The 16,329-nt window shown below is 43.7% G+C and overlaps 1 protein-coding gene and 1 long non-coding RNA gene across 3 annotated transcripts in view; one reads left to right on the top strand and one right to left on the bottom strand.

Moving 5' to 3' along the window:
- Window positions 1–16,329, bottom strand: part of LSAMP (limbic system associated membrane protein) — a 444,446-nt gene that overhangs the window by 87,654 nt on the left and 340,463 nt on the right. The gene's annotated exons all lie outside the window — the stretch shown is intronic.
- LOC309340801 overlaps window positions 15,160–16,329 on the top strand; it is a 32,644-nt gene continuing 31,474 nt past the window's right edge. The window contains exon 1 of the long non-coding RNA XR_014156105.1: window positions 15,160–15,336. This is a non-coding gene — a long non-coding RNA (uncharacterized lncRNA). The remainder of the gene's footprint in view (window positions 15,337–16,329) is intronic.

The raw sequence follows: 16,329 nt of genomic DNA, 5'->3' as shown, positions 1-16,329 counted from the left end.
CACCTCAGCTTTGTAGTATATGGGCCAATCTTCTAAAGCAATACAACTTGGTAATAATTTGCAATGGTGATGAAGCAATCTGTTCTTACCTGCCACTGCCAGATCCTTCCAAGGCCTAAAGACCTATGATTGCATTGATAAATTCTTAAAGAGGGAGATACAGTCCATTAACTAATGTGTTTTGACCCTATACCTGACAATATAATCTCAGCACAGCAGTGCAAGATCTTATCACATGCAACAGCAGAGAAGGTGTCAAAAGGTGGAGAAACAGTAACAGAGTAACATCCAAGGATGAAAGACACATAATATACAGACAAATGTCTCTGCTGCTATACAGTATGACATATGACAGTATGACATATGCTGCTATGCAGTATGACCACTTTGACCGGATATCTCCAGCTGATGTGGACAGACTCCTCCGAGCTGGAAAGCCCACCACCTGTCCTCTTGACCCGTGCCCATCATGGCTGATTAGAGCGTGTCCATACGAGGTGCGGGCCCCCCTGGGGGATATCATCAATTTGTCCCTTGGCACCGGGATATTCCCAGGGGAACTGAAGGAGGCAGTGGTGTGTCTGCTCTTAAAGAAAACATCATTAGATCCCTTAGATCTATCCAATTACCGCCCGGTCTCGAATCTTCCATTCCTGGGTAAGGTGATTGAGAGAGCGGTTGCTGAACAGCTTGGTAGGTTTCTGGTTGAAACATCTGCTCTGGATCCATTCCAGTCCGGCTTCCGCACTGGTCATGGGACCGAGACGGCTCTGGTCGCCCTAACAGATGATCTCTGCAGGCAGCTGGATCGAGGTGGGTCGGGGCTGCTGATTCTTCTAGATCTGTCAGCAGCCTTCGACATAGTTGATCATGAACTCCTGGACCACCGCCTTGCCAACGTGGGGATCCAGGGCACAGTCCTTCAATGGCTGCGCTCGTTTCTCTCTGGTCGGGGACAGAGGGTGGCGCTTGGGGGGGAATTGTCATTGCGCCACTCCTTGGTGTGTGGAGTGCCTCAGGGTGCGAATCTCTCCCCGATGCTTTTTAACATCTTTATGCGCCCCCTCGCCCAGCTTGTCCGGAGTTTTGGGCTGGGTTGCCATCAGTATGCTGATGACACCCAACTCTATCTGTTGATGGATGGCCATCCTGACTCGGCCCCAGACACACTGGCGAGATGTCTGGAAGCTGTGGCTGGATGGTTACGTGGGAGCCGGTTGAAGTTAAATCCTTCGAAGACAGAGGTCCTCTGGCTGGGGCGGGACGATATGGGATTGAGGGGGCAACTCCCACCTCTTGTGGGGGTGCAATTAGTGCCAGCACCGTCCGTTAAGAGCTTGGGTGTAATCTTCGATACCTCCCTCTCTATGGAGGCGCAGATTACAGCTATAACAAAGGCGGCATTCTTTCATCTCCGCCAAGCTAAGCAGTTGGCCCCTTATGATCCATGCGACGGTCACCTCCAGACTGGATTATTGTAACTCGCTCTACGTGGGGCTGCCCTTGAGACTGACCCAGAAACTCCTTCACGGCTGCGGCTCCAATCTGGTGGAATGCTCTGTCACAAGAGACTAGGGCCCTGCAGGACCTGACATCTTTCCGCAGGGCCTGCAAGACAGAGTTGTTCCACCAGGCCTTCCCTCCTCTGGCAACCTGCACAGAATTTTGCTTAATCGGTTGCCATTAATTTGATTTTAATTAATTTTTATAATGAAATATTTTTAGAATGTGTGATTATTTGATTGTTTGATTGTTTGATTGCTGTTAGCCGCCCTGAGCCCGGCTTCGGCTTGGGAGGGCGGGATATAAATAAAATTTATTATTATTATTATTATTGTATGCTCACTGACAAACACAAGTAGCATTCTGTGGAATATTAGAATGCGGTAGCAATCTGCCAAGATCTTTGACAAAACCTCCAACCCTGAGAGTTGTTTGCAACTCTACACAAACTGCTGTGCATGACAGTGTCTCATGCACCTCATGCATGTTGCTTTGTGCATCATCATCATCATCATTTATTGAATTTATATACTGCCCTATACTTTCGAGTCTCAGGGTGGTTCACATACGGCTTCATACAAATATATGCAAAAGTATTTTAATTTTTTTTTTTACAGAAGATGAATGAATATCTGTTATTCAGCTCAGGATAGGAATGGCTGTAAATGAGTTGTAAAGTGGGAATTGGCAACTAAATCCACCATACACAGCATTACTTGTGCAGGAAAGGTACTTGCCCTTGGCAATGGGGAAACCCCTGATATAAAGGCACTTTAAAACACATTAAACTCCCTTATACTGAGTCAGATCATTGAGCTGCGTAGACCAGAACCATCTATTTCAACTGGCTGCAGCACTTTCTAGGGATGTTTCTAAACTCAAAAACAGGATTAGTTTCTGCAATACAACCCCGTGACAATGGGGAACAGAATGGTAAGCCAGTCAAGTGATTCCTAAGGGGAAAAGTACAAATGGACTATGTGTTTCTTTCACACCATTTCCAAAAGGTGGGAAAAGAAACAAACCCAATGCCTGAATGAATGCTCAAAAAATAAAGGAAGGAAGGAAAGACAACCAAGCATCAGCATGACTTTTCTGATTACTAAAAGCACCTGTCAAGCAGGTGAAGATATGTTTACCCTACCACAAGTTCAGTGCAGTGCTGGTGTTCAGTGAATGTAAGGACACTGGCATTCTTTGACATGACTAAAAAGAAAGTTCTGGTGAGGGTTACAGATGTTCAAGGAGCAGAGAGTGGCTGTACAGAGGAGATGCTAAACAGTGCTTCTTTTTAAAGACCCTCATGTTCAAATGTCAGAACATGCACTCCACGGCTGTCATTTCACTGTGGCTTTATATTCCTGGGCCCTGTATCAACACCGGAAAGCTAAGAACTTTTATTTATTGGGTGCTATAAGGCAGGACTTCAGTGTTGCACAGCATGAATTTGAAAGGACTTGGAACTGTGCGATTTCTTTGCATACAAAAACTTGAGATGTCATGAAAAACTTACTTGCCCAAATGACTGGACAAATTGTCTCTTAATATGCTTATTCTGCTGTTCCTGCATTTTGTTTTAGCTGAGAGAGGGATTGCTAATTTTTAAATGAGTGTTCTAATGACTAGTATAATGCTGCTCTGCCAATATTTCAACTATTTGATGTGGAAGAACCTTTCTGCAGGGTGTATTGGCCTCTCAGTGAATTTGCCCAATTTGCTCTCAGTCCTATCAGGCTGTCAGTGGCTACTAGCCATAAGGTCTGTGTTCTGCCTCCATGATCAGAAGCAGTAATGGCTCTAATTACCAGTTAATGGAAACTGCAGTGCTCAGGTCCTGCTAGCCAGTTTTCCACAAGCAAAACTTTGTTGTGCCTGGCCAAAAATAGAAAAAAGAAAGAAAAAGTTTTGACTGCATTATTGTGTGTGCTCAGGATACCCACAGCTATTAGTACAAGTGGTGGCTGACTTCGAAAGGTCCTGATATGAGTTCAGTGGTGTCATCCACAGAAGATGGTGAAGGAAAGCATGTGTCCATAAAATATCATTAAAATATAATTAATATGAACAAAGGGCATGGGAAAGAAATGAGTTTTGGGGTGTATGTGTGCTTACCAAAACAACAAATATTGCCTGGAATGATATGAAGGACCAGAATCACACAGCAGGTAAATCCACCCCAGGTATGTTTTTCCTAAAGAGTTTTTTTGGAGGCATGCGCTCCAAAGAAATGCACCAGGTAGAAGGTTCTGGTAAAAGCAAGTCAAGGTGGTGAAAAGGCCAGTTGACAGTACACATACTCTTCACTTGATGACAGAAGCATCAACAGGTGGGTTGCCTGAGTGAACAGGCCATTGTGGACCAAAACGCCATAAACAGGACTTTCATATCATTACAAACACAATACTTTTCCGTATAATTGGTTTACCCATTCATCTGGACATCATGAAACAATGGGTAGTCAAGTGAAATGCATGCACGTGTAAAATACCCCTAAATGTGAAGAATGCACGGGAACCATTATTAAGGAACCAACAGATTCCATACAGAGAAGACAGCAAGAAGGTGACTAGATTTACAGCCACTGTGCCCCTTTGGAATTAATGTTGGCAAGATATATTTTTGAGCTGCTACAGACCATTATTCCTTTGTGGAACAGAGTTTTTACCAGCAAGTGACAGCTCCACATGCAATTCCTTTGTCACTGGAACACATTTCCTTGTTTGTTTTAGCTGAAGCAATGACTAGCAACACACAAGAATGTTGATTTATTCAGGCCCAAGAGTGTGACGTTTGCCACTTATTACGGCCTAGATATGATGCTAGATTAGTGATGGAACATGGGCAAGTGAATGCATACCTTTAATACCTTTATTTCACTGTAGGCACCCACTCACTATGACGCTAAGCATCTTTTTATGCCCCTTCAAATGTAGCAGGAGCACTGCTGGAGTTGCTGAGTGAGCGAATAAAGTTCCAAAGAGCTTATAGCTTCCTAATGTTCCTAATGCCATATGGGAATATATCTGCATATGGCCCGCCCAGTCACAAGGAGGCGGAGCTGCCGGAATCAGCAGAGATTAGGAAACAATCCCCCAGGAGCTAGAGATTCAGTGCTGCCATTTAAAAAGGGGAGGCTGAGAGGCATCTTAAAGGAAAGCTGCATAATACAGCCATCATTATCAAGAACAAGGGGAAAGGAGCGTGAGAGGAGCTGGAGCGTGATCTTGTGGGAGGAAAAAAAAATGAAAGAAAAAGGAAGAGGGGAATTGGATGAATAAAATATTAGATCATCCATTTTTTATGCCAGAGCATGGAACGCTCTGGCCTGCTGTTTCCTTTTGGTTTAACATGTTAACTGGTGCGGTTCCCCTGTGAGATCCCCACTGCTTGGAATAATTGTGCCAGGCACTTCATTGCATGTGGGGAGTTTGTTGGCTAGGTAAAGTGAATGAAGAGAAGAGGGCACAGGAAAAATAACCCCCTCCCACATCCCTGAAAGGCAGAGTTGTCAGCAAGACACCAAACAAAAGTTTGACAAAGCAGACAGAGAAGGTGACTCCAGAGTAAAGAGATTCAGTAGCAGCTGGGAAGGGACTATGGGGCAGTGAGAAGCTCCAGGGAGAGTAGGCTTCTTGATAATGAGGCTTTACACACATACAAACACATCTGGAACTTGGCCACAGACGAGCCACATCTCTCATGGTTTCTACCTCTTCCTATTTGCTAAGGACAATCTCTGTTTTCTCAACTAAATCGCTGCGCTTAACTTGACTCTATGTTTGTTGTTGTGGAGGGATGGCTTGCTCAAGTTGCTAGTAAGAATGATTAGAGTCAACTTTTGTCAAGGTTCAGATCCCTTCCCAGGAAAATAACAGCATAATGCTATAAGTGTTAACAAAAAATGACTGGAACTCATTCCCAGATAAATATGCATAGGGTTATAGCTGAAGACTGTGTGGGAGGATGGATTAAAATTTGGCTCAGTTTCCCATTGGGGATGAGATCTGGGTCTAAACATTCTAGCACTCTGAATGGGAAAATGATGCTTTGCGCAAGATTTTTCCTGCCAGGGATACAAGTTCCAGTCCAGTTCCATTTGGGGACTGGGAATGCCAAAGCTGAGATTTCTGCCTTCCCTTACCCCAAAGTATATATATATTTATGGGGGTGTGGTGGGGGTGTGTGGAAAGGCTTGCAGGGCAGGTAGAGGTAGAAGCTCTCCAAGTATTTGCATGCAATGCTGGTAGCAGCTCAGCCCTTTTGGGATGGACAAAGGGGTGTGTATTCATCATTATGTGTTAGTAAAGGCATATGCATCAATGCAAAACACCTGCTGCAGATGCAGAGGTGTATTTTAAATTGTTGTTCACATACAGAAGTAAAATTATATATTTTAAGTATGCAATTCGGTCAAAGAACCATCAACCAATGTGTGTTTATATCAGTGGAGGACCGGTCTATTGCAGAATAATGAATACAGCATACAGTTCAGGTAGTGAAGAGCCTTCAAGATAGGCGGGGCTTGTAGAATAATCTATGGAATGTGAGCAGGGGTGATACAAAGATGCCTGTCTTTTTATCTATGGAATGTCGGAAGGCATGATATCCACAGTCCAGGGGAAGAGCTGCATCAGACTGTGCACTTAACCACAGAGCTGCAAGCTGGTCCCCATTATCTATACCTACTGTTATTTATCTACTTCAGGCCTTTGCTGCAGCTCCTTGGAAACGATTTCACGCTTCCTCTTTTATTGTCAGTTGATTGGATACTTAAGTACCTGCTTCTCTTCATTTTAGATACCCACTATATCTCTGAGCTGGCTTTTATTTCGTCTTCCTCTCTCCCCTGCTCTGACATTCCTCCAGTGCCCATTATTGTGGTATCTAAGCCTAGACTGACACATGACATTCCACGTAAAATGTCTTCCCCTGTCTTCGTGTTCTGATAAGAAAGACAACTCTGTAAATCCTGAGTGACAGGTCAATGCAATATATATGTATTTGCAAATAGGAATATTTTAGTCTTACTCAAACAGAATGGCTGCCCATGGCTAAATGAAACCAGGGCAGGCAACATCCAAACTTTCCCCTTCTCTTTTCTGCGTCTCCCATTGTCTGAATGGCAACTGTCAGGGGTTCAGAAGGAGAGACACAGGAGGGGGAGCAAATGGAGAGTGAGGAGGAGGAGTCCGAGCGGGGTGCAGGCAGTGACAGTGGAAAGAGTTATTCCACAAGCCTCTCCAGCGAATCGGAGGACTCGCAGAAGGGAGCGCCGATGGCCAGAGCGAGGGGGGTTCCAGGGGGGAAGCCCCAGGAGGAAGGGGCCAGCGGGGAGTCCCTGAGCAGCAGTTGGAAATCAGGACCAGCTTCCCCACCAGAGCGCAGTGGGGAGGGGGAGTCCCAGGAATCGGGACCAGTGCTCTCACCACCAGCGGGAGGAGAGGAGTCAGGTTTGGTCACGCCCACATCAGGAAGCGGGGAAATGGTCAGGAGGAAGGTTACCGGCTGGGCGCGCGCGCCAAGTTCAAATGTACAGGCGAGCGGCACAGCAGGGAGCCCGGGTAGGGAGCCAGGTCCTAAAGCCCGCTGGAAGGAAGGGGAAGACCAAGGGGGGTCAGCGTCAGAGGAGTCCAGGAAGGAGGAAACCCCAGAGGGCAGAAGGACCCAGCGAAGGAAAGAACAGCGTAGGAGGTGGAGCCGGGCGAGGATCTTAAACTGGTGTGGGAGGAGCAGTGAGTCAGAGGGGACTTAGCCGGTCTAGCGTCGAGACGTGGGTCTGCGCGCCCAGAGCTTTGAAATGGAAACTAAACTTCAATAAAGACTTTGTATATTATATCCACCGGGCGTTGGTCCTCTGTGAGCTGGGACCTAGAGGCAGACCTGACAGCAACGCTTGCTAATGATGCACCCCAGTTGTGACCTGCAACTTAATAATCTATTATATGCTGGATCAGAGACTGCCAATCATGCCACATGGCACACAGGTTTGCAGAAGAGCTCATTTCTTATTTAAGATGGTTAAGGACTACATTTTCATCAAGTGGTGTCTATTATGACAGATACAGCCAGATGTTTTATACACATTCAAAAGTTTACTGCAGCAAAACAGTGGCAAGGGAAGCAAAATATGTCGCAGCATGGAAGACTTTGTTTAACCCTGTACAGCACTGCTAACTCCTCCCTGTTTGACAGTGATCCGCTAATCCCTACCCTTTCAAAGTGGCTTTCCACTCAATTACATCAGCAACCCATTTTGATTTTTTCTGTCAATCAGTCAATCCCTTTTTAACCCCATTTTACTATAAGCCAAAGGAAGCTTACAAAACATAAAATCATTGCAACACATACAGCACTAGCCATGAAATTATACAAGACCACATTAAAACTGCAAAGCCTTGCACTATAGTGAGCTCAGACAGAAGTGGGTCTCACCCAGGGAGGAATTATATAAGGGTGGAGAGTGGAATGAAATACAGTGACACTTTATTAACTCATGAGCATCACATGGATATATTATCAGCCACTTCAAAGTAACTGAGCCCATTGCTGTCCATCCAGACTGGCAAAGGATTACATCTCTTGAATCTCAGGCAGATATTTCCCCCCGAAACCTGTTCTGCAAAAACCTTAGCTGAACATTTTTGGTGATGGAGCTATGATCATTTCCTTTCTCCATAACTAGATCCAGCAAAGAATCAAATTCTGTTAATCAGAATTAAATTTATTTATTTAATTGGATGATATCTTAAGTACAATCCTCTGTCTAAATCAGATGTGAAGGAAAGTTAACCTATAGGGCTAGGTGAGCTCACCAGATTAACCTGTAAAAGGGCTTAGTTCTCCCTGGGGAAAAACGCTGATAAACTACTTCTCAAAGCAATTGGGGGTGGGGGCTTGGGCCCTCTTTCCTGCCACTCTTCAACCCCAAACACCTCCTGCATTGTCACCCTTCTAAGGATGAGTTTGCTGGCAGGAGCAGTGAGGAAAGAACAGGAAAATGACTTTGCTTTTTCCTTTTTTCTCTGTCACCCTGATGCACTCCACAGCACATTAGGTCGTCCAGAGCAGCAACTCTTAGGAGTTGCAGTCTTTCCAAGGGACACTGATGAGAAGAAAGAAAACCCTTCCTTCCTATTTCGGAGATGGGTTAGGGTGCTTGTCCAGCCTGGATATTGATGCAAACAGGTATATGGCCCTTTCTCAGAATTTTGATAGGTGAAAATCCCCCTGTGGGAGCTTTTCTTGAGGCTGGTATATTCAGGCTCTTCAGAAGTCATCACAGTTAGCAGGTCCTGAAGCACAGACGCGATGTTCCTTTAAAATCGGAATGCCAGTGCCTGCACTCATATCAGGAACCAACGCAGTGCCTAGTAGATAACCAACTTAATGATAATTATATGGTTGCCATTAATGACATTTTAATAAGCTCTTCATATGCAACTGATTTAGCAAAAGCAAACTTATGGGCAAGCTGTGAGGCACTCAAGCATATGCATCAACAAATTGGATTCTCTCACAAAAAAGGGTCTCCAGAGGTCAGGGCAGGATTCCTGATAGTAGTGACTGTCTGAAGTTGTACCACGCACTCTTCCTCTTATTTTTGCAGCGAAAACAAGCAGCAGTGCAGCATTAACAAGTGATACCATGGTACCAGGAGATATCTGACAGTTGCAAAAGGGACAATAGTATGTGGGGGACGGGAGGAGGGGCTGTATATTTTTATGTCACGGAAAATATTTTGGTTTCAAATTAATATTAGGTGATAAATGCTTTATGTCTGAAAATCTTTTTTTTTAATTAATATTTTTTGATATACAAGTTTAGAGAAAAAAAATGTCCCCCACCTCAACACTGACATCTTAGGAAGTTGTAGACACAAGCGCAGGGGTCAAGTAATAAAAGTCTGAAGAATTTGCAGATCAAGAAAGCAAGCAAATAAATTTAAGAACTTAGAAGAGGCTGATGGATCAGGCTAATGGCCCACCCATATAATACAGCATCTTATTCTTGCAGTGGCCAACCAGATGCCTATGAGAAACCCACAAGCAGGACCTGAGCACAACATCACTCTCCACACTTGTGACCCAGCAACTGGCATTCAAACACATGCAGTCTCCAGCAATGGAGGTGGAACATCATGGTTAGTAATCATTGAATTTGAAACCATCGCTGGTCTGAATGGCTCATGCCAAGTTCACAATAGCAATTGACTCAAGATTTGAAAGGGATGGCTGCCCTAAACCACAGAGAAGCCAAAACTAAGACACTGCATTAAAACAATATATCTGGATAAAATGGATATCCATTTGTATTAAACCATAAAAATATCTAGATCATTTTTTTGCCATTAACAAGCTATTACTAACACATTTGGAGAATATTTTTTCTATGCCATCCAGAGCTGAATAATTAGATTGTAAAATGCTTGAGGGGCAGGAACCTGTCCTTGCTTAAGAAACTCTACACAACACAGTAGAGATGGATGGTGCTATAGAAATAATAAAACATTATACTTCTGTGTAGCTATTTTAAAACAGATTTTCTTGAAGATATGTCTACCTGTTGCTACAGTCAGCCTAACCATGGTCCTTAACTGAAGAAAGCCTAGGACCCCGGTACTTTCAAGGGCTAATAACACATTTTGACACCCATCCATATACCCCAGGGCCCTTTGTTGAATTTGGTCCTCTTCATGGGTGGGAGAAGCAGTTTTCTGCCTCAGTTATTATTGTTGTGCCAAATATTTATCCTGTATCCCCCCACCCCAATATCTGTATCTGAAGAAGTGTATCTGAAGAAGTGTGCATGCACACGAAAGCTCATACCAAGAACTGACTTAGTTGGTCTTTAAGGTGCTACTGGAAGGAATTTGTTTTGTTTTGACTATGGCAGACCAACACGGCTACCTATCTGTAACCCCCCACCCCAATGTTCTTCATAAGTTTATGAGAAAAGAAATTGCATTTGCACTCTGCAGCCTTCCTGGGTGCCTGCACTTCCTGTTGACCCAATGATGTCCTTCCTCGACTGAGCTTTCCGGTAAGTGCAAAGGACCTTCCATATACCTGGCTGCTGTTGTTTTAAAGTTAAGTCTTTTTAATTGTTGTTTTTATGAGAAATCCCTGCTTTTACTTTAAAAGAAAACTATTTGAACCAACGTCTTTTAAAGTAAAAGAAAGACTTTAATTAAAAACAAAGTAAGTGAGCACACTGATCTCAGGAGCTCGCTAGCTACCCTCCTAGCTCTCCACATTTCAGTTAAAACCGAGGGGAAGGCTTCATCAGGTAACTTCTCCCATGGGCCTTTGTTTAGTTCCGGAAGCACCAGCAGCTTGGAAGGCACTGGAGAAATGTTTAATGCAGATAACAACATACACATACAAAATAAAAAAAAATTCCTTCCAGTAGCACCTTGGAGACCAACTAATTTTGTTATTGGTATGAGCTTTTGTATGCACAAACACTTCTTCAGATACCACATGCACACGATAGCTCATACCAGTAACAAACTTAGTTGGTCTCTAAGGTGCTACTGGAAGGATTTTTTTATTTTGTTTCGACTACGGCAGACCAACATGGCTACCTACCTGTAACATACACATACAGCACTTATAGCTACTTTACAGCAATAAATTAATATTGGTCCTGCACCCATCAGAAGTATAAAGAGAGAAACATGCAAAGTCTATTTCACTGGCAAAAAAATAGTTTTAGAAATTGGAGGACAGATTTTGACACAGCAGTAGTCAGAAAATATTAAAACAATGTATAATCCAAAATATCTAAAATATTAACCTAGTAATATTCAGAAGGACGAGTTGTACCCATCTACCCACCCACTAAAAAATGAACATCACCATAGAAGATAACTGAATTACCAAAGGGCTGAGTAAACAAGGTGAATGTTCTTGCCAGGGTGCCTGGTGCCTAGGGACTGAGAAGGATAGTCCCAGTTACGTCTCCCTGGGGAGAACATTCCACAGTCTGGGGAGAGGTAAAGCACTACTGAAAATACCCATTCATGTGTGGCCTAAACATGAGCAACTACCACCTGTCTGTCCACTGGTCAATCAAAGGCTGCACTGACACAGAACTTCATTCCATTTCCCCAACATTTCCCTCTTTGAGCTTTCACACTGTAAAATACACTTCTGAAAATCCAGTGGAAGTTTAGCACTCATTCTGTGTTGTTTTGAGAAAAAAATCCATTTGCAACTGCTTTAACCCAGAAAATCGAGAAAGAAAAGTGATGAAATTTAGGGCAGTGTGCTGCATACACTTCTTTTCTGCCATTGTCATGGGCAAATTTGGGGGGGGGGGGCAGAAGCATGCATGTGTTGAAAGGATGGGGGAGTAGAGACATTGGGTGCATTCAGATGCGGGGAATATTGCACTACTTTTCCTACCTATAATGCTAGCACTTCTGTTTTTCTAAAGTTCCTTTCACACTGCAGTACAGTACCTATCACATTTTGGAACTGTGGCTTTTTCACCAATATACAGCATGTTGCACTGAATCTCATTCACACCAGTGGGTGGGGTGTGGCACTGGACAACATCTCTAGTCCATTTCTTGAAGGAAAATGTTTCTATTGATAATTTCAAAAGGATGCTAGTTCATTAATAACTAAAACCTTTTCGTTTTTAAGGTGCCACAAGGCTCTTTCTCAATTTTGCATAATACTTGTAAATGTTAATAAAGTTGTGGTCAAGTTATAACCCCAACACGGGGTCTGCCTCTTTCTTGTGGACCACAAAGAAATAAAATAATCTCTCTCTCTCCCTCTCTCCTTTGTACAGATTGCTTTTCTTTTTTCTCTCCTATAAAAGAGCTTGGCCCATCCCCTAGTGAACATGCAGATGCTAATTTGGCTTTGTCCAGGACCATTATGCTGTCAGCTCTCAAAGAAAATAGGGCTTGTAAAAACTCTGTAGTCAGACAAAGGCATAGCGAACACTTCAGGACAGTTTGTACTGCAGACTGCTAATAACCTTTTTGGAACAATGGCAAACACAGAAATCTCCACAGCAGAACATGAGACTTTTCTGCCAACTTCCATCTCCACTTATTCAAAACTCTTGTTCACCTCCAGTTCTTTACAGAATGTAATGTAATTCCTCATACAGCTTCCTCTGCATATAAGTGAAGGCAAATAGCATCTGCTCCAACATGACAGTCCTTGGGTTGGCCAAAGCACTATTAGTCTAAGAGGGGTATGTGTTTTCATCAATGAAAGGTGATCTCTTAAGTGAAAATTTATTTCTCAGAGATGACCATTTTCCTAGCTGGTTGGCTTTAGGTTAGTGGGTTTCCTTTGACATAGATCAGGGATGGGGTTTTTCTTTTGAGTTGATTTACAGCAGTGATGGCCAAACTTGGCCCTCCAGCTGTTTTGGGACTACAATTCCCATCATCCCTGACCACTGGTCCTGTTAGCTAGGGATGACGGGAGTTGTAGTCCCAAAACAGCTGGAGGGCCAAGTTTGGCCATCACTGATTAACAGCATTAAATTTATGAATCACTTCTCACGGCCAAAAATAATAATCATAATGATAATTCCTAAAGCAATGTACAACAAAATGAAAATGCAGTAATAAAAATACATAATTAAAAACTATTCATCTAAGTCCTACTCAGAGCTGACCTTTTAAAACTAATAGACCAAACTTAGTCATGTTTATTAATTTCAACACGTCTACTCTGAGTTGTACCAGCATGGAATACCATCAGATAATCAGAGTAAAAACATTCAAACATTGGATAGCAGTGAACTAAAATTAACTCAAAGTGGGCCCATGGATGCAGTTGGCACTGTGGGTTAAACCACAGAGCCTAGGACTTGCCGATCAGAAGGTCGGCGGTTCAAATCCCCGTGATGGGGTGAGCTACTGTTGCTCGGTCCCTGCTCCTGCCAACCTAGCAGTTTGAAAGCACGTCATAGTGCAAGTAGATAAATAGGCGGGAAGGTAAATGGCGGTTCCGTGCACTGCTCTGGTTTGCTAGAAGTGGCTTAGTCATGCTGGCCACATGACCCAGAAGCTGAACGCCGGCTCCCTCGGCCAGTAAAGGGAGATGAGCACCACAACCACAGAGTCGGTCACGACTGGACCTAATGGTCAGGGGTCCCTTTACCTTTACTAGGCCCATGAATATAATGAACATTACTGTTAGGTCCATTGATTCAACACATCTACTCTGAGTAAAGCTTAATTTAATACCACCCATTGGTTGCTGCCCAAATCCCTGGTGTGTGTATGTCTTTGCCTGGTGTTGAAACCGTTACATACTTGGTGCCAGGCGGGCCTCCACTGGAAGGGAATTCTATTGATGAGGAAGGCTGCATTCCTTCAGGAGTAGCCTTCTGGGGGCCACATACTGTTTATGGGTGCAGCAAGGGCCAAAGTCTCATTTTTGTTTGTGATTCTCCTTCCCTCCCATCTCTCTCTCCTCTCTTGCCACCCACACATTATTAATTCAAGGGCCACATTACACCAAGGGCTGCAGTTTGTCCACTCCTAACAGTTCAACAAATGCATGGCCTGTAATCCATTAACATCTACTCCCCTGTAGCTGGAAAATTGCTTCACAGTTTTCATTTCTTATTTCCTAACTTCTAAAGGAATTTCTTGAGTGACCCGTATGAAAATACATTCTTTGATGCATCCATGCTGGCAGAACATGAAATTACATGCTCAGTGAAACGAACTTCCAAATCCATGTTTTATATGTTAGTTGCCATTTCTGTACAACTATGGGGTGTTAGGAGAAGGGTAGGACCAACTTATGGGGTAGTTTTTCTACCTTTGGTCCACACCCTGCACTCAGCTCTCACCCATGGCTCCTAGAAGCCATCAGCATGCGACAATGACGACACCCTGGGAAATGACTTTAACTGGCCGACTAAGCCAGATTAGGATAGCTGATGGCTCTCAAACGCTCAGTAAGTTAAGGACTTCCCCTGCATGTGAAGACAGGCTCTGGCAGATTGAGCAAACAAGAACAATAGTGGGTCCAATGGCCAAGAAGACGGTTTCTGCATGTGTTGTAGAGGGGGGCAGATGGGCTCATCAACTTGGGAAAGTAGCCCATCTAGGAGAAGGAAAACTCTGATCCTGAATCTTCACTGCTTTCCATGATATAATTGGGGGAAGAAAAGGCTAAGGAGTAAACCCTACACAATCCAGAGTAGAGTCCCTAAGATGGCTGGATGGCACCTTGTATGCCTCTGTCCAGCAATTCCTGCAGCCGAGATGGTGCCATATGTATTGCTCTGCTTTCCTTTGGATCATATTGGCGAGGCCGAGAAGGGGGTCTTGCTGTCTGCTAATGAGGCAATTTGGCTTCACCCCCCAGAGGCACACTCCAGTGTCTCTTCAGACAGATGGATGCAAACGACAAAAACAACAGGCAAGTTCCAGTGCTGGCCCTTTCAAGTTGGCCTGCTTTCCTTGGGAAGGGGAAACTAACAAGATTTGTTACAGGAGGCGTTTGCAAGGACGGGAGTATCAACATGACCATTAATATGCTATGTCACACAGTAGAAAGTATTTGCTGACATGCCTAGCCATGGAAGCATGGAATTTATTTACCCCAGCTCTTTACAACATTGAAAGCAGTGAATACAGAACATTCTGCTCTTGACAACTGATGGACAGACAGCCTTTTGCAGTAGATTTGTCAGTCTTAGTATCAGGTGTTTTTTGGGTGTCTCTTTCCCCACAACAACAGCAGAAATTGCCTGGGTTGGGATTTCACTCACTTTTCTCAGCGAAGAAGTGCTGCCTTGAGTTGGGCAGAAGTGGATGACAGCAGCTAGGAATACATTGCAGAGGTAGGTACCACTGTTTCGGCACATAAACATGATTTATGTAGTGGAGAGCTTTGCATCTGCCCAGAGGAAACTGGTGTCTCATCTACTAACAATATTGATGCAGTAATTTAATAATAAGACTGCACTCGGCATGAACACACACAAAGCAAATCCATGGTGACAGAGAGAGAACTAACACACATAAAACTCATCTTGAAGCAGACTTATCTCTTCACAGGGCAGCTATATACAGTGGTACCTCGGGTTACAGATGCTTCAGGTTTCAAACGCTTCAAGTTACAGACTCCGCTAACCCAGAAATAGTACCTCGGGTTAAGAACTTTGCTTCAGGATGAGAACAGAAATTGTGCTGCGGCGGTGCGGTGGCAGTGGGAGGCCCCATTAGCTAAAGTGGTATCTCAGGTTAAGAACAGTTTCAGGTTAAGAACGGACCTCCGGAATGAATTAAGTTATTAACCTGAGGTACCACTGTATATGCTTACTTAAAAAGAATGTTGCCTCACTGAAGTAAGATACAGCACCCACCAAACCATGAGTTATAATTCAACATTAATGCAGCTCTCCATATTAATAATTTGAATGCAGTAATTGTTATAATGTGTAAGGAGATGATTCAGAAACAAAATACATCCCCTTGGGCATCCAATTGCATTTCTATTCACCTGAACTCCTTGTTCTCTGAATATTTCAGACATGCCTCATTTTATGCACCATCCTATTAGATGTGGTGGCAGTCACAAACATCAAGCACTTAAGGAACCTGCAACATTTCTCATCAATGTGGGCTGGTCTCATGCTAGCTGCCTCCTACCCTCAACTGTAGATAGGAAACTGGCCATGCCTATTAAAGCTTGAGCTACAATATATCACAGAGGAATCATAAAAGTATAGAAAGCTGGCATAAATTACCCCTATTCCAAATTCTGTTCAGGAGTGGGGATACTGCCATAGGAATCTGCAGAGGGGAAACAAGTCTTTAAAAGAGAGTTTGAC

Source organism: Podarcis erhardii (genome assembly GCF_964252035.2).
Source record: "Podarcis erhardii genome assembly, chromosome: 4".
NCBI classification, from domain to species: domain Eukaryota; kingdom Metazoa; phylum Chordata; class Lepidosauria; order Squamata; family Lacertidae; genus Podarcis; species Podarcis erhardii.
Note: the sequence above shows the minus strand (reverse complement) of the source record. Positions and strands in the feature narration are given on the sequence as shown.